Source organism: Vicugna pacos, chromosome 20, assembly GCF_048564905.1.
Source record: "Vicugna pacos chromosome 20, VicPac4, whole genome shotgun sequence".
In the NCBI taxonomy this organism is placed as follows: Eukaryota; Metazoa; Chordata; class Mammalia; order Artiodactyla; family Camelidae; genus Vicugna; species Vicugna pacos.
In genome coordinates this window covers 11487827-11507905 of record NC_133006.1, presented here as the reverse complement: position 1 = coordinate 11507905, position 20079 = coordinate 11487827, and positions in this window count along the sequence as shown.

Below are 20079 nucleotides of genomic sequence, written 5' to 3'. Positions count from 1 at the left end.
GAAGGATTTATTGGAAGAAATAAGAAAAACACTAATAATGTCATTCGATACAGTCCTCCTTTCACTCCCTATACACATCTGTCTTCAATGTTGCATAGATGTAGTTGCAACTATTATATAGCAGGGAAGTGTCTGTGATAATATGTTCCCCAAATATTAATTTCTTTCTAAGAGCAAGACAAATGTACAAGGATAAATTCCTCTAATGCTTGTATGGCTTTTTATTTTGTTTAAAACAGCTCCTGTTACCCCATGAAAGATGAAAAGGATACATTCATTTTTTAATGTATTTCTCCACTTATAATGTTCTTTTTTGCCTTGGTGCAAATTACGAACAATATTTGCATAAATATACCTTTCTGTCATTTTAGTTTACATCATTTCTTTCTGAACCTATTCCCTACACAGAGTTATAATTTTACATTGATGGAATCATCATCAGAGGCTGTGAAATCCACCATGAATTTAAAGCGCCGACAGCGATCAGGAAGTTCAAGATGCCTTAGCAGTAGATAAACTTAAAACCACAGACCTCTGTGCATAAAAAACACTTTGAGATTAACATGTAAATTGATGAGGAGAGAATAAGCAACCATGTACCCCATCAGGAAAACAGTTTTAAAAGAATTTTATGTTACCATCATGGACCTTTCTTGAAACACATCAAGATAGTGTCCTTGTCTCCAGTGGTACAAGGGCTGTGACGTGGGAGAAAGGGTCCAGCGGCCCCCAGAAACCTCAGTGCTGCTTCCTCATGCCAGAGGCAATGCAGAGAGCTTGCCCAGAAGGTGACTCAGGATCGGAGGGCCTGCCTTCACCTGCCCTCAGCCCCCGTTACCTACAGACTCTGAAATCTGAGAAGGTCGCTTAACACCGCTGTTCCCTCACTGATGAAATGGAGATAATAATATTCAACTTTCTCATAGTGTTCGGTAAGTTATCAGAGATTTTTATATGCATATACACACATATATATGTACATGTATGAATAGACATGTATATGTGTATATATATATTCATTTCTATTTATGTTCCAAGCACTCATTGCCCTGATTCATATATAAACACACACACATATACACATACTTTTTGCGTGCATATGTATGTGTGTCTATACCTACATATACATATATATGAATTGGAGCAGCAAATGTCTCACACATATTGAACTTTCAATAATTATTAATAATTATTTTTAGTAATTTGATTTTGGGAAACAGCTTTATTGAGATACAATTCATTTGCCATATAATCCACCCATTTAAAGTATAGTATTTGCCACTTATCATATATTCACAGAGTTGTGAAATTATCACCCAAATCAATTTTAGAACATTTCCATCAACCCATAAAGAAACACTGCACCTGTAAGCAGTCACCGCCCGTTAACCCCCAATTCTCCACCAGCCCCAAGCAACCACTGATCTACATTCTGTCTCTGTAGATTCACCTGTTCTGTGCTTTTTATATGTACAGAATCATACAGTATATAGCATGATGATTTTGAGACTGATCTATGTTGTAGGAGATACAAATGGTGGTTCTTTAATTACTTTAAAGACATCTCATTACATTTTGACTTCCTTTTTTGTTGTTATTGTTTTTGTTTTTGCACTTTCTTATTTTCTGGAACTACAACACATTCCAGATTGCCTTTGTGGATTCACTGCCTCTGTCCTAGGATCAGTCATTTCTCTAAGAAGCCCTGTTCCTTCTACTGGAGAATGGCATTAGAAAACACGATCTCAGGTGCCAGGTGGATTTATTACTCCTGGGCTCATTGTTTATAGGCTCTTTCAAATGGTAGAGCAAGGAGATGTGTGTGTGTGTGTGTGTGTGTGTGTGTATACACACATGTATATGTATCCTTCTTCTTAAAAATTATTTTCTGCCTTATGCTGCAGAGTGATATATATAAGGAACTTAAATTCATATTACCTCCTGACATAGAGACCAACTGTACCATTAAAAATCGTACTGAAAATGGAATTTTACTCGTGTATCTATTTGGTTCTCTCTTACCAACTATGAGAAATGCACCCACAGACTCAGTGGTGTTCTGGATACATTTTCTTTTCTCCCCAGACCTCTCCAGGAAACCAAAGGCAGGGGATTACCCTTGCTCCACTATCATTTTTAAAAACACATCTTCCGGTATTTTTTGCCCCCTCGCATACTGAATGGCTAACAGCCATGCTAACTGCTTCTCTTCGTCATGGAATCTTTGTAAAAACAGCACAGCTATGAAGGGGCTCACTCTTCAAGACAACATTAATAACAGAAAACCAAAAAACCTCCTGCAAAAGGCTTGCCTGGCAAACAATGTCACTGCAGAAGGAAGAGTCCCAGGATCCAGAGAGACTAACAACTGGGCTCTGGAAATGACACCTATTTCCACTCCTGGTTAGGAATAAATCATAACAGCACATAAAGGAGCCTCTGCAGTGACTGGAGGTGCATTTTTATTTTTTTCAGTGATACCATTAGAGCTGGGACACGTGAGTGCCAAAACTTGGAGGGGAAAAAAGATATCAGTGGCCGAGATGAACTCCAGCTACGTACAGCAGCAGTGCTAAAGGAGTCACTCCTTGTGTTAGAAAACCAGTCGGGTAATATGCTAAGGAAAATGAAATAAAGCCCCCAACAACAGAAGGACTCAAAACGATGCCTGTGTTAGGTTCCTTTCTGGCTGCCTTAAAAATTATTTTCATTTCTTCATTTTGGGGATAAAAAAATTAAGCTATACAGATGTTCACAATTTTACGGTAAGAAAAGCCACAGATAGATCAGCACCTCTTTCCAAATTACAATCAAAGCGAACTTAGCTACCCAAGTGTTTGTTTACAGGCTGTCCATATAAATCGCTATAGATCAGGATGGTTTTTCCATTAACATAGATGTGTCTTCAGGACACTTCTTGAACTGAAGCTAAACAGAAGAATATTTAAAAAAACAAAAAACAAAACACAAAAACAGCAACTCAGAGTTGCTTGATGAAATACATTTCCGTTTTGGGCTTTTTAAATTCCAGCTGAAAGGTTTACTAATGCAGACGACACTTTATCAGTTTTGACGGCCTCTCTTTCAGTTTCCAATTTGTTGGGCTTCAGTGAGTGCCTCTAAAGTGAAATCAGTGGTTTCATGAGAGTCATTAATATTTGCATTTAACGACTTCTCTTTAAATATCAAATTGAATTTTTCCAAATGACTTTCAATTAGCAGCTCAATGACTCTGCCCGTAAAATTCCAGGGCCTCTGGGAGGACAACTGGTTCCTAAACTCACAAAATGCAGCCACTCCCCAACAACCTTGCACCCTCGGCTTATTCAAAGTGGTTAAGGCTGGTAACGGAGGGAAACAAATCCTTAAAGTCATTTCAGAACATATGGTTTATCTTTAAAGTTAGTTGCTGCAATGTATTTCCTGCCTTTTATGGTGATAAGCATTGAAATGTGTGTTAAACAATGCTTCAGCCAAGTAGAGGACCAATGAGAAATGATTCAGCACGCTTTATAACGTATCAGATGTCTTACACGTGGTGGAACTTACCATCACAGCCATAGTTCGAGATAAATCTAATTATTCTCATTTTACAGATAAGGAATCTGACTCACAGAAGTTACATAATTTACCCTCAACTGTATAATGGTCTCAATACCCATTCACTTTCCCCTATATGCCAATGATAGATTAGCTCATGCAAGAGTTTTAGTCCACACTTTCGGCAAATAGGCAAAGCATTTTTATAGTTTCCCACTAAAACACATGATCTTACTTTTCACTGGTACTTTTAGAATAATTGCCTTTCTTTTCTGGCTCATAGGGAAGTAATCATATCTATGGCAAACGGAGGAGGTAAAGATGATTACATTAAAGCACAAAGGGGACAAAACTGCTAGACTCTTACCTTCACTTTCTTGTGTATTTTGCTTTAAAATCATATTTTAGGGAGTCATGAATTCAAACTTCATTCGAACAGCACTATGGTCCTGCTGAGCTATTGTGTTCTACCAAAGAAAAAAAAATGTTACCTAACCAATTAAAAAAAAATCATTGATCGTTTTGTAAAGTCTTGTTTTTTTGTCTTTATTTTGTTAACAGCTGTTACACATTTACATGGGTACGCGGATTCATTTAGGAACTAGAGTTAGAACTAGCCTGCATTTGGGTAACTCATCTGCTTCTTGATAATTAATGCACACACTCCAGCGTGGTGAGAAAGGTTTCCTCTGTATTTGGACTGAAATGGTGTCACTATTACATAATAAGTGGATTCCTCTTGATAAGGACACCAGTAACAGCAGTCTGATGAACAGTATCTCGGTTGAGGGGACTTAACATCCCTGTCCTTGGAAAAATTATAGCAAAGAGCAGTAAAATTATAGAGAAAAGGAGTGAGGAGAGGTTTATCGGGGTGATTTAGGGCAGGACAGCCTGGCAGAATAAATGATCACTTGACATCTGGCTATAGAACAAGGGATAATGAAGAGACCTGGCAGAAGGGAGAAGAAGGGCAGAGGGGAAGGGGTCCCTCAGGGAATCCAGTTGAGAGGCACCCCTGATAAGGACTACTACAAAAGATGACCAAGATTTTTAACCCTGGAAGAGAGCTGCATGTAATTTTCAGAAGGATCAGCCAATTAAAAAAATTCCCAGGCCCAGATGAAAAACTGATTCTTAAAAGTAAGCTTCTACTTCTAATTATAAAAATGCAAGCAGCTCAGGGAAACGTCGGGGATGGGGAAGAACACTTGAGAAAAGGCGGCCCCTTTTGGTGTTATCTAAATTTCTGAAATGTTCTTTATGTAGACGTGGTCAAATTTCCCTTCTGACCAGTTTTTCTAAGGGTGTCACAATTTTGATAGTCTACATAAATAGTTTTATAAATAGCAGTACAAATTGGAACCTTATCAATTGCATGCAGGTTTTCCCGAAAGAATATCTTCATAGCAGCACCCATTGCAGACACCTCTGTTGAACCAACATACCAACTCCAGTGGTAGGAACACAACTTTTGGAATTAACACAACTGTTTGGATTAGAATTTATCTTCCACCATAATTTTTTTCTCTTCCTCTGCCCCCATTTCCTCATCAGTAAAATGGCATAATAATATTACAATGGAATTATAATTCCTAACTCATAAAATTGTGGCAATAATTAAAAGAAATGCGTGTACACTGTTTGACATATAATGAATACTGGCCTTATATAAGCTGTAATTATTATTGACGGTATGGATTACCCCCACTTCCCCGAAGGAAGTGCTAAATGCAGTGGTAATTCCCTAAGGTGCTGGAGTTTTAAAGATCTGGGCTCAAATTATGGCTGCAACATCTACTAATTAAATGGCCATGGCAAGAACTTCACGTCTTTGGGTAAAGGTTTCTCATGTATAAAATGGAGACTATGAATAACCTGCTTCACAGAGTGTCAACGTGGCTGCGTATGTCCATATACATAAGGCATTTAGTACCGTGCCTGACAAGCAGTTAGGAGTTCCAACAGGCAGCAGTGACTGGGACCACATCTATCCCAGGCAGAATGAGATCTTTCTTGCCGACTTTTAAACACTTAAATGAAATTAGTGACTCACTGCAGGGAAAGTGCCTTCATCTTTTGGCACCTCTATGGTAAACAAAAGAAAACAAACCTCAAAAATCTAAAATGCTGCAGCCCTGAAGTTCTCATATCTCCCTCTGCTTTTGCTCATATTCTCTTTTCCTACACTGAGCACTGAAAGGACGTTGAAAGATTATAGGCGTGGTTTTGATGTAGGTGATACTCAGAGGTCACGGCATCCCTGTTCTGTATCTTATCATTTCCCTCTTAGTGGACAGATACCCCTTCGCTGATTCCTACTTTGTGCTCTCAGTAACCTCTTTCCCTCACTTCTTGTCCTTATCAAACGCCGCTCTCAGAGCTCCCCTCTATGCCACCTTGAAGTGAAGCCTGATAAAACTGCAAATGCTGGACTTCTCAAAGATACATGCATTCAAGGTGGAATAAAAATCTCAAACCTAGGAAAAGAAAGTAACTGTAATTCAACAAAGAGATAGAATGCAACTCTGTAGCTGCAGGCGTGGAGGCACCAGGACTTTCTAGGAGTCCCTGAAGATTATATCTATGAAACTTAATTTGCCCCAAAGAGTAATCGGATCAAAGGTGTATAATGGGAAGAGTATAAATGACCAGAGAAGACATAACACAATTTTATACTTTGTCACACATTTTCCCTTCCAGTCCCTTTACTTCCCATGCTATCTTGGTCCTACTTTTGAATCTTGTTTCCATCACTTACTAGTTGTCAAACATAAGCAAGTCAAACAAATTGTCTAGTTCTCAGTTTCCTTACCTATGACATGTTTGTTTATAGTGGGTTCTTTTTTGGGGGGGATGAAAATTATTTACTGTATATGAAAGCACTTTTCAAATACTAGCCAAATAATGACTAGGACAGTGCTTTCATGATATGATTTCAGATTCAACTACATATCTTAGACATCACCCTTTCTACCTTTTTAAAGTTAGACTCTTAGCCTTCATACTCTAACATAAAATTAAGAAAGCTCTTTGTAAAGGCAGTGTGTAAAAATAATTTCAGACTTCAAATAATCAAACTCAACATTATTAACAATTGGCTGTAATATCTTATTTGAAAATATGTTGCTGTGGAATGTTTGGTTTGCTTTTTTTCTCACTTATGCTGTAATATTTTCAGTAATTCAAAAGTTAAATAATTTTTTTCTCTTTACTCTTGTCCAAGAAACTCTAAAGGAGCTCCTGCAGCCCTACAGTAAGGAGACAGCTGCCTAAAATGAAGAGTTTCTCCAGACAGAGGTTGCTGGAAGTAGAGGTTTTCCTGCATTTAATTTCCTCTGGCAGGCAAGCCCTTTGTCCAAGCTTTCACTGCACGTGTATTATTTCAGTTTAGGCCTGACTCACTAGGGAAGAATAAGCAGATTTATAAATTATCCTCAGTGGATACATTTAATCAAGGGAGTGACTATTTTCTTGACTTCATATTAGATTTTGCCTTTTAAAGAATGTTTAATTTTGCATTTTACTCAAAGGAGATACTTCTGAATGGAAATGCCTTTGATCAAGGCATTAATGTGATAATCAAGTTTAAACTAGAGTTAAGTTTAATGGAATTTCCCATTCCTCCTTTTCTGTCATAAACAATAATTAAGCCCATTTGTTATTTAAACACATTCAGTTATTCTATGCAGGTTTGGTTTGAGACTGTGAAACCAGGCACACAGCACTGTCCGGGATCTTAAATTACCCAGTCATGCTCCTCACTTAGCAGAGGAGGGAGATGGTGCACAGAAAAGCTGAGATGTGAAAGGCTTTGTCCAAGGTCCCACCAATGCGTGCTGTTATAAAACCGTGCAGCAAAGCTCCATCCTTCCCTTTACAGCATCTCCTATGGCTCCTCTCCCTGTCATCTGTGTCCTCTCTCTGCAGCTGCTGTCTGATGTTGTCATCAAGCCCTTAGGATATGCAGACATTCTCAGATGGTGCACTGACTCAGCATTCTCCTTCCTTGGTCTGCTGTATCAAGAGGTATGTGTCCCTTGTTTTCCTGATACATTGTTTCATTAAGGAATCAATGACTGATGTTGGATTGGCATACTTCCAGACAGTATGGTCTAGTGTTTTTACCTTTTAGGACAGATGGCCCAACTATGCCCCCAACTGACTTAAAATACTAGCTCTCAGAGTGTCCCCTCTTCAATACCATCCTCTATTTTTCTGTTGCATCCAGCTACGTGTGCAGTTGTCTGCATTGTCTCTAAGCCACAAAGAGAGTCTGCATCTACTCTATTTTCAATGTTCGATAAAAATGCATGATCTTAGTCATAAATGATTTTTAAAATTTCTTTGTCAGCGAAGCATAATCAAATCCTAAAAAAGCAATCAAGCAATGAATTAATTAAAATTTTAGGATTCCACATAGGTTCTAAGTCGTGAGGAGGGGTATTCAATCCCCATGTTTTCCTCGATAGCTTACCTTTTAAAATCCTTTTTTTCAGAATAAGTCCATAAGAAAAATGGTTCAAGTCAGCAGGAAGAAAGATTAAGTGTTCTTTCGAGAAGGAAGAGGAAAAGGTTACTGTTCATAAGTATTGAGTAGATAAAAGAAGTAATGCCTTTAAGGAAATTGTATCAATGCGAAGTTCAAGTCAATACAAGGCAGGCACTTGTACTGAGGGTAAGTAATAGCCAGTGGAGGCAATGCAATGGTTTTGAACATGTTACACTGTGTAAGTACAGAGCTGGGACTTTCAGCTCTGCTGGCCTGTGACAAGGCACCCCGAACCGCAGTGTCAGTACAAGCCTTGTGGGGAGCTGGACTTCCACTCCATCTGGCAGTAATGAGATACCCTTCCACCTCCTGCTGGGCTGGTGCCAGAGGTCCACTGAAGAATCCGGATTCTCTCCACTGCCCAGGAGTAAGGAGGCCATCACATCACATTGGGGTGTTGCGGGTGATCACCTAGACTGCTAGAGATCCCACTCCCTCTGAGCAGTTAACAAGGAGCCCTTCCCCTCAGTTTTTAATGGAACCCAAGAGGGATCATGGTTTTCTGCCTCCACCAGGCAGTGAACAGGCAGTGGCCCCTTTCCCCTGTCAGAGAAGTGCCACAGAACACCAGCTAAAAGGGATGGTTTAAATAACATTGAATGTCTCATAATATAATACAAAAATGTCCAGTTTATAATGCAAAATCACGGGTCAAACCTAGAAACAAGAAGCTCTCAAACTGTATGAAAAAAGACAATCAATTGATGCCAACACCAAGAAGACAGAGATGTTGGAATTATCTGGCAAAGATCCAAAAGCAGCCATGATGAAATGGTTCAGCAAGTACTTATGAAAATGATCGATAGAAATGAAAAAACAAAAAAGAAAAACGAAGAAAAGAAATAGAAATTCCCAGTAAAGAACAGAAAGTATCAAAGATAAACAAATGAGAAAAACAATTGGAAATAAAAAATTCAGTAGATGGGCTCAGCCGCAGAATGGAGGGGACAGAGGAAAGAATAGGTAAATTATAAGGCAAAATAATAGAAATTGTCCAATTTTAACAACAATGAGAAATTGACCAGATAAATAAACTGTGCCTTGGAGGGGACCTGTGGGACTCTACCAAATGATCTAATATTTGTAAATTTAAAATGTCTCAATTGGTAAGTTAAAGCCACAATGTGATAACACTGACACCAATCAGCAGGGCTAAAATGAAAAATTATATCACCAAATACTGGAGAGGATGCAGAGACATGGAATCATTTATATATTGCTGGTAGGAATGTAAAGAGTAAAGACATTTTGGAAAACAGTTTGGCAGTTTCTTAAAAAATCAAACAAACAAACAAAAAACTGAACATGCAACTCCTATACCACCCAGCAATTGCAGTGCTGGGCACTTGTCTCAGAAGACTTATGTTCAAAAGAACCTTGTACTTGAATATCAACTTTTTTTCTTAGTAGCCTAAAACTGCAGACAACTCAAACATCTTTCAACTGATGAGTTAAACTGGTACACCCAAACTGTGGATTACACTATTCAATAATGAAAGAGAATCAACTATTGACACATGCAACAGCCTGGACGAATCTCCAGAGAATTACGCTGAGTACAAAAGCCAGTTTCAAAAGTTTATGTAGTGTATGATTCAATGTATATAAAATTCTTGAAAGGACAAATTTATAGAAATGAGGAGCAGATTAGTGGTTGCCAGGAATTAAGAAGGGGGATGGAAATCCACATGGCTATAAAAGGGTAACACGTATAATCCCGTGGTGATGAAAATGTTCTGTATCTTGACTATCAATGTCAGTGCTCTGGTTGTGATATTGCATTAATAGTTTTGTAAGATGTTACCATGAGCAGCAACTGGGTAAAGTGTACACATGATCCCTCTCCATATTATTCGTTACAGCTGCATGTGACTATATTATCATCCAAAAATAATTTTAGTAATTTAGTGCTATTTTTTTTTCTGAAAGTTTCCCAATGCCTAGAAGGGAAAATTCAGTATTGTCTCTGCTTTCTTTTGAGTAAATCAAAATAGTATGAATAAACAATTTTAGACAGGTGGCAGAGTTTCCTCCAGAAACTTGTTCATAAGAACTTCCTGGCCTGACTGAGGCAGTTGTTGACTTAACATGCCTTAGACCACTGCTGGCCTCGGAATCCTACCCACTCATTTCTATGAATTCCCTGTATTAAAATCGTTAGCGTTTGTATCATATGTGTGAGGGAACTGAAAAAAATATGTCCGCTATTGACTAGTGGTTCTCAAAGCTCAGTCTGAAGACCCCTGGAGATCTCTGAGACTATTTCAGGAATCCACCAGGTCAAAACTATTCTCATAAACATTATTGGCCTTTGTCATTGCGCTGACTTTTGTACCGATGGGCAGTAAAACCGTTGGCACTTGGGCAAGAATCAAGGCAGAGGCACTAAGTTGTACCAGCAGTCATTATATTCTCCACTGCCATGCCCTCACAGTCATAACGGCGCCAGGGACACTTAACAATGCCCTTCATGAAATATTAAAAATTATTGATTTTATTCCACTTCAACCCTTGAGTAGATGTTATTTTTAATATTCCATTTGGTGAAATGGGAAGTGAGCGTACATCACCCCTGCCACATCCCCGAGAATGATGCTTGTCTCTGACATATATGCTTGTGAGAGTCTGAATTCTGCGTTGAGCGAGCTGCTTTTTTTCATGAAGCACCATTTTACTTGAAGGAAAAAGTGACACGCAAGCAGTGATTATTCACACATGGGTACTTGGCAGACATTTACTTGAAAACAAACAGGAAAGTCTGCCATTTCAAGGAAAACAAATGACAGTATTTGTTGCCAGTGATAAAACTTGTGATTTCAAGTAAAAATTAGAATTTTTGGAACGCTCGAATCTGCTGCTGTGAGCTTGGCAACCTTCTAACACTTGAAAGGTTTCTGAAGAGACTGGTGATGATATTAACAAACGTGATTTTTAATGCCACAAAGTGAAATGTGTCAACATTTGAAGAACTGTGTAATTTAGTGAACCAATATTTTACAAATGAGTGATGACAAAATTAGGCATCAGTAAAAGAACATTCCAAGTGCAAGAGAGACAAATGGATTTTAATGTAACTGAGTAGAAAAAGTTGATTGATTTTACCCTGCAGCTAATCTTTAAGAAACTGGCCTGTGTAGTTTTGGAGTGGTATCAAAGAAGAATAGCCACTATCTGAAAAAGCTATTTAAATTATCTTCCCTTTTCCAGCAACACGTCTGTGTGAAGCTGAATTTTTATCTACTTTACCCAGAACAATATACTGCAACAGACTGAATGCAGTGACCAGTACAAGAGACCACTCACTGTCAGGTAAGCCAGACAGCAGGAAAACTTGAAAAAAATGTAAAGCAAGGCCACTCTTCTCACCAACTTTTTAAACAATACAGCGATTTTTCATAAAAATAGGTCCTTTATGTTAACATGGAATGGATTTGTCATTGTTAATTTAAAATAAATATTGTAAATTTTTTTTAGTTTTAATTTTTAACATAAAATAAGCATAAATGCACCACACATTTTAAAAAAAACTTTGGCATTCTCTACAATTTTTAAGAGTTAAGGGGGAGGATATAGCTCAAGTGGGAGAGCACATGATTGGCATGCGTGGGGTCCTGGGTTCAATCCCTAGTCCCTCCTCTAAAAATAAATAAATAAACCTAATTACTGCGCCCTGACCAAAAAAAAAAAAAATTTTTAAAACAAGAGTTAAAAGGCTCCTAGGTTTAACATTTTTAGTACCATTGAGCTGGCTCACTGCTGTGTGTGGATGAAACACATTGGAACACAGGCTTCTGTGTCCCTGTGGTAATATCATGGCTTTAAAACATGCTAGTCTTTCAATCTTTCAGTTGAATTATTTCAATTTAACTATTTCAACTAAACTATTGGCAAGATATCTATATTCAATACACACTTGGTGCACTACTGAATATCCAAGTTTTCAAAGCTATACAAAACTGGAAAGTGGGTAAAGTTTTGTTTTGTTTTTTTCCTTTTTCCCAGCTGTACTTCCAGGTTGCATAGAATATGATTTACTGCCCTCCCCCCAACCCGTTTTTAGTTCTTTAAAAATGGAAACCCTCAAATATACATGAAAATAGAGAATGGTACAATGAACCTTCATAGACTTAGCCGGTTACACCAATTATCAACACTTTGTCACTTATGGTTCAGTTATTACCTCTCTGTTTTTTGTTTACTGTGGCATTTAAAAGAATATTCCAGATATCATATCCTTTCATTCACAAATGCTATGCTTCGAACAGATAAAGGATGTTTAATAATATTTATTTACATTTTAAATCCAGTACAATTAAGAATAATTCTTTGCATTCATTTGATAGCCAATCTATAATCAATATTTCCTGTTGCTCTCAAAAATGTCTTCATAGTTTGTCTTCATAGTTTCTAATTATATAAGAATGTAATAATTAGCAAGTCCATATATTGAATATGGATTATATACTCCTTAACTCATAATAGTTCCCCTTTTCTCTTTAAAATGCCAATTCTTTATTGAAGACAACAGTCAAGTGTCATATTAAATTCACATCATTCTGTAGTTTGCTGATGGCAGCCTCATGGTATTGCATGAAGTTTTCCTCTATCCCATTTATTTCCTGTAAACTTGATAGATACAGAGGCTTGAATAGATTCAGGTTTATTTACTTATGTTTTTGGACAGAGGAACTGAAATAATTCATAGGTGGAGCTCTATTTATTATTGCATTACACCAGAATAAACGTTACTTTTAATAATGACTGTAGCAGAGAGACGAGGCCAAGATGGCGGAGTAGTAGGATGCTCGTGGCTCACCCTCTCCCACAGATACACCAAGACTCACATCCGTGGACCCATTCAGCCAACCAGAGCACCTGCGGAACTCCGACAGAACATCACCCTCTTCAAAAGACAAAGACGCCAAAAATATGGTTTTTAAGAGAAGTCTCAACCCGATTGCTATTCTGCTTCAACTTGCTCTTCAATTATTCATTATACACTGTTTTCAAACCTTTTTTTCCTCCCCTTTTTCAAAACTCTTTTTATCATATCTTTTTTTTCTGTTCAACTCTACTGCTCTTATGCAAAAGCTTGTAAAAGAATGGAAAAGCACGACGGTGTTCTGATAAAACTTTATTTACAAATTCCTTTGGCAACAAAACCTCTGTGTACAAGTGCCAGTTTGCAAACCAACACTCTCCTTCTGGGATTTGATTCATTATATGAATGTTGGATCTTTTATTGATGTCCCACAGAAAACTGAAGCCTTGGTAAATTTTCTTCAGTCTATTTTCTCTGCTTCTTACATTGGTTAAATTCTAGTGACTTGTCTTCAGTTCTGTTGATTAGATCCCTGCCCTCTTCACTCCATTATTGCACCTATCTACCCAGCAAGATTTTTTTTTTCATTATTGTATTTTCAGTCCTATCATTTCCATTTCATTCTTTTTAATAACTTGTTTCTTTGTTGAGACTGTGTTTTAATTTGTTTCAAAAGGACTTGTGATTGTTTGTTGAAACATTTTTATGACGAGTGCTTTAAAACTCTTCTCAGATAATTTCAACATTTGATGCATCCCTGGGTTGGCATCTGCGGATTGTCTTTTGACATTCATGTTGTGATTTTCTTGTTTCTGGGTACAATGGCTACTTTTTTTATTGTATACTGAACATTTTTTCTCTTATGGTTGGAAACTCTGGGTCCAATCTAAATGTTTTATTTAAGCAAGAAGTCACCCAGCTTAGGTTCATCATGAAGTAGCAGTAACTGGCCTGACTTTGTGGGCTGCGGTTCTAATGAGAGTTATATTTTCAGGGCCTTTGAGGTATTATTTTTGTCCTCATGGTTTATCTGATGTTGCTGGGCTCTCCCACTGCTTTTTGCTGGGTCTCCTTAAGTGGGCAGGCAGTCCATTGGGTCTTTGTAAGGTGTAGATGAAGAACTTTCCCAGACCAGGTTTGGTATTGTGACATTTCTCCTGATGGTACCCCTGAATATTGAAGCTCGAGCTTTACTTTTTCAATAGGGGAACTCAGAACCGAAGTGTATTTCTAGATTTGAGATGTCTCCTGAAAGCTGGGACTGCAAAGGACTGTTCAGTCTGTGAAGACACGATTAGAGAAACTTTGTTCATTGTTTCATCTAATTCTACCTACTGTTAAACACTTAGTTGAGTATCCTCTAGGCATTGTGGGAAAATATTTTTGAAAAAAATGTATCACACATGCATATTGGGTCTAAATTTACATTACTTAAGTGGAATGTTAACTTCAAGCTGAGAATAAATTATACAAACAGATCTAGCTCTTGTAAAAATCTCTGAACCCACCCCTGCCACCAAAATAATCCAAAGTGCTTCTTCAAGAAGATATTCACAAACCAGGGCTCACTTATCTTTTATAGAAGAAAAAAGTGAAAATTAGAGTCATATAACAAAACATAAATTGAATTAGAAAATGAATGACCATAAAGAACTGCCAGCAGATGTTATAAAGAGGAAAACTGACATCCCAAAATGAAATAAAATAAAGCAATCTAACAGAGATTATAAAATTACTATACTTATAATAATTAGAGAGGTCAAATAGGAAGAGAAACTGTGACAAATGAAAGCGATATTATGAAGGAAGAAGTATTATTTGAGGAATTAGAAATATCATATTACTTGCTAAAACTTTTTTCCATCCAAGTGGTACGTGCCTGGAATTCTACTTTTCCAAGCAATGTAACAAAAAAGAGGCTGTGAAATAATGAAGGTAATTGTAGGCTTGGCTCTAAATTTGGGTATCTAGTCATTCATTATAATCCCTACATAAAAGTAACAAAAATTATTTTTAAAGCTTTAAATAATAAGAATCACAACTGAGAAAGGGGAAACATTTGTGTTGCCCTCTACCTGAAGCTTTTCATTTGAAATGATGTTAAATGACCCATGAGACTGATTAAATTGAAAGTTTAATGTGGTGCCTGAGTGTCTTATATTTTACGATTTATAATTTTAGTTCTCATTTTATCTGAACTATTATGTGTGCCCGGAAAAAAAAAAAACAATCTGCATGTTTGTGGGGATGCTGTGATGTTTCTGTCTTAGAAATTGGACTCATGTCACTCAAAGCTGGCTGAAGTTTTCTCTTACAAAGATTATACAAGCAAATATATCACCAGAGAATAAGTCAATAGGATTTCAGAGGGGCTTAATTTCCTAAAGCAGAGATGCTCTGATCTAATTTAAAGTCACATGGTTAAATGCATGTATTTCATCATATATACTCGATGTATTATTTTCAGGCTGTTACACAAACATTTATAGGTTATTATAAAAGGACTGTACAAAGAGAAGCTTATATTTCTTCTGTGAAATATTTATGAATGTTAAAGTATGATTTTTGCTTGTGTTTTATGTTGAAATGGTACTGGGAATTTCCAGTGCTCCATTTTCTCCATCTCTGATCAGGTGACATGCATTATTAAATCTAGTCAGAGAGTGTCTTACAAGCCCTTTATTGGAAGTTCTTCCATTTAGTGTATGCTTTTTATCAGCATTAATCTCACAGGCAGCTATGAAACAACTGAAGGTATTATTTGAAGCATTGCATTTTTCTTGCTCTCTCCACCCTTCACTTACTTTCTCTGCATAAGTGCCCATATTTCTAAAGACGTGTTCTGATAGTAGCTGTATCTTTCCCCAATATGGGTCATCCTCAATAGCCATGCTGCCTCCCCTATCAAAACTTCCATTCCTAGGTGTCCTGTGTCAGTGGTCATTACCGTTGTGAAATATGGAGTTTTCTTTTTATAACCAAGTGAATATCACAAACTCCTCCCTTAATAGTAATTATAATCTTGATGTCCAGTGAGTCAGAAATTATACGGAGAGTGGCTAGATTAATACGTTCTGTACCATACGTTCTGAAGTACTTTTTGTTTAGTTACTCTCAGTGAACGCTAGATACAGGACACAATAAGAAAGCAGTGCATTGGAATGTAACATATTTATTCAGACTGTGAACAATGCCTGCTCAGCTCTTTCATTTGTAGAATCTTTGCCATAATTGACCCAACTATTGATCAAAATGATTAAGAACCAAAGCCTACACCTTTCTTCAGGGGTAATTGCTTCAGTTTCCCATTTTCAGTTCCAGCTCTGATATTATCCTCTTAAGGATTCGCATCACAGGCATTTAAAAAATAAAATTGTTGAATGAATTAATGGCCCCATACTTTCTTTCACAGTGGGTGATAAAGCCTTTCCTGTATAAGATGCTTTCTGCTAATGTGTTATTCTTTCCAGGGAACAAAATACCCAAATCCAGTTAAAAAACAGGTTTTATTTCGCTGAGTCTAATTTTAGAAGACCATTTAAGAAGGGAGCTTATTTTGTGGCTAAAAGACACTGGAACAGGTTGATAAGCAAATGTTGCATCACCTTTTGCCACAATTGGGATTTATAAGCACAGGAGCTTTCTTCTGAGGTTTCTCAGGAAGATAGATTACCAGTGCCATGTGGGTGCTTTCCATTAGGCTGATGAAATTTTTTCCAAAGACATTCTGTCGCTGTTGAATGAGGATGAATAGTTTGCCTATTACAGGAACTTTGGGTAAGTCCCGGGGGTGCTGCAACGACAGACTTGACCTTGAAAGGGCAAACATCTAAGATCCAGAAAACATACAGAACTCAAATTCTGACAAATAAAATATCGTAGAGATTCTTTGCGGTGTATAGAGATCAGCACATTTGTTTTTAGATGCAATTATCAGGTGATTGGTGATGCCAGAGACTAGAATCTCCAAAAAAAAAACAAAACGTGAAAAGCTGACTCTGATTGGCCGCCTGAAGGCAAGCAAAGCAAGATAAGCAGTAAGCTTTGTTCCCTTGGTCTTTGGTCTTTATAAAGTGATTTTATTTATGGCCTTGCCTAAAGTGATCATTCTTAACCCAAGCAGCTCAGAAACCAAATCTAAGCGAAAAGCACTTTACAAAGTTCTTGTGTTTTGTAAGTCAAATGTCCTCAAAAAGTAAGGTAACAGTTTGCTGCCTGTACGCTCTGGCCTCAGTAAGATCCAGAAAGAAATCTTTAGGCAGTCTCCATTCCTTCAATTATATTCCTTGTTTGATTATATTTTAAATCTCACTTATACTTCTGAAAAACTCAATCAGTTTTATCCCAAAGTAACATTATTTGGTGAAAGGTAGAACAGTGTTAGCTCATTTTTCTGGATGAAATAGATAAAGGCTTTCTCAAAGTATTCAAGCTGGAGTATTGATAGATACAGATTTTTTCCTAAAATTTTAGATACATTTTATCTTTAATGACTTTCTTCTGCTTTATGTGTGTATATATGTATATTTGGGGGGGGGGACAAGCTATTTTTGAATACTAATGAAAACACTTCAGAAGTCTTCATAGTGAAAATAATCATCAATAATACTTAGTTCTTAAATCAGAAAATTTGGCTAACATGTGGAGTTACATACAGATATATGTAAAGGGAATATATATATATATATATATATATATATGTATATATATATATATATATATATATATATATTTACTCTGCTTATATGCACAAATTTCAGTTACCACAATTTAAACAATAACAATTTTCCAATAAAAAGGTTCAAATTTCAGTTACCATGATATATTAATTAGGAGACATTACATAAACTACACAGTTTGCTGTTGGCGCTTCGATCTACAACTCACTAAATAAGTAACATACGCATTACGATCAGTGACCAGTCATATCACTTCTGTCAAAGCCTCCCAGTGATTGGCGGCTACACATCTGCAATTCGGTTTACATACAAACAGCACAGGTGTACCCACGTTGCCTCCTTCTCTCCCACTGATATACACATGTGACATTTTAAAAACCTGGATAATCAAGAGAGGTAACTGACCGACAAAGACAAAAGTGCAGCAGAAGAACAAAAAGTTTCTGCAAGTCGAATTCAATTCAAACATAAATTCTATGCAGTTATACAGAGTTACAGAAGGAATGGTTTCAATATATACACGGAATTGCTGACTGAGGCGTGTTGGTGCTTTTGCCATTCAAGAGACTCTGACACCTGTAGCTAGAGGCATTTTGTCAAGGGAAACTTATCAACATAAATGAGGAAGGTAGATGTAATGAAAAGGATAATGATGTCCTAGGTACCAGCAAAAAACTTACCATTAAAAGGACTCTGAGCTATTTCATGGTATTGGAAGCACAAAGGATAATGTGTTGAAGCTGATACAAACTGAGGAGTAAGACCATTCATTCTCTCTGGCTTGCTTTCATTCTTACTCTGTATGTATTTTTTTTAATTTTTGAGGGTTGCATATAGCATACCACCTTTCCCCCTAAATACCTGAATGTGCATTTTCTAAGAGCAAGAACATTCTTTCCCATAATGATAACTCAGCTATCAAATTCAGGAAATTTAACATTGCCATAATAGTACTATCTTATAGTCCATATTCCAGTTTTGTCAATTGACCAAATAATATCCTTTACAATCATTTTTGTTTTTCGTGGTCCAAGGTCTAATCCAGAATCATGCCTTGCATTTAACGGCTGTGTGTCTTTCTTAAGTTTTCATTTACCTGCTTTTCTTTGATGAGGACAGGTCAATTCTTTTGTAGCTTTTTCTCCAGTTTGGATCTGTCTGAAGTTTCCTCATGACTATATTCAGGTCATGCATTTTTGAGAGGAATTCTACATAAATTATGTAGCACTCTTCTTCGTTCATCCATCTGGCTGCTGACGATGTCATTTTACCCCATCATTCTGTATGTGGTGGCCACCTGTTCTCCTCCGTAAACTCACTATGCTTCCTTTGTATTTAGTAAGCACCTTAGTGAGGAGGTTCTTTAGGATTGTGCAGATCTGCTCTTCCTTATCAAGGTTTCACCTAAAAAATTTAGCTTTCTTTTAAAGTTGTCTTGCCAACACCAAAATAGAGTGCATGTTTTAAAAAAACTTGTCTATATTGCGATTTTGCAAACTGAGCTTTAAGATAAACAATTCTCTTTTTATAAATTATATTATTAAAATAAGAAGCACTTTTAGCCCTAAATACTGATTCTTGACAAGCACACAGCTCAAAACTGGGAGCAGAAATGAAAGGGCGAACAAAGCAGACGAGCTTTGAGCATTCAGTGCGCAGTGGATATCATTCAGTAGTTTTCACAGAGAAAATGGGGAGCATTGGTTAACCCCACAGGTTGATTAGTTAGATATCAATAAATATAGCTTCTGTATTTGTCAGACGTTCTTCCTTTGAACACAACTTTGGCTTAAATGCATCGATTTTGTTAAAGAATATTTTATAGGCCAGAATCTCATGAATGATGAAGTAAGGAGCTCAGTAAACTCTTTCTCCACCAAAATAACTTTAGCTGTTTAACTTTAACCAGTTTTAACTGGTAAAAATTATGAAAAAAAAAAGACAATGGGGATTGTCCTAGGGATACAAAAATGCAGAAGCATTGCCTCAGGGAATCTGCTGCATTTCTGTAAGAACAGAGTTTGTCTGCAGCATTTGAGGCTTTGCTCCACTTCACGAGCACCATCCAGCCTCCAGCTACATGTTTTTTTTTTCCAGCTACCTGTTACAGAAGCTCCACCCGAGGCATCTGCAGCTAAGAAGACAAAGGCTCACTCTCCCCATCACTCCCGAGCAGAAGTTAAGATTTCATACTGAGAGAGGCAGGCTTCTGGTGCTCCTCGTCATGTCCTCCAGCCTCATGTTGCAGAAATTCCATTCTAAGCAGGTGCATCTAAGAGGTCTGGGTCTCCCTTCTATCCAGAACCCACCTGTAGGGCAAAAGCTCTGCCCAAAGTGTGGAAGGGCGGCCAAGATCACTGGGGCCCCCACTGCCCCTGCTCTAGTTCACAGATCAGAGGGTCTGCACTAGGAAGTGTGAGTCAAGAAAACAAGAGCTGCCCCTGTCCCCTGCCCTGGCCTTTGTGCCAACTGAGTGAGAGTGCTCC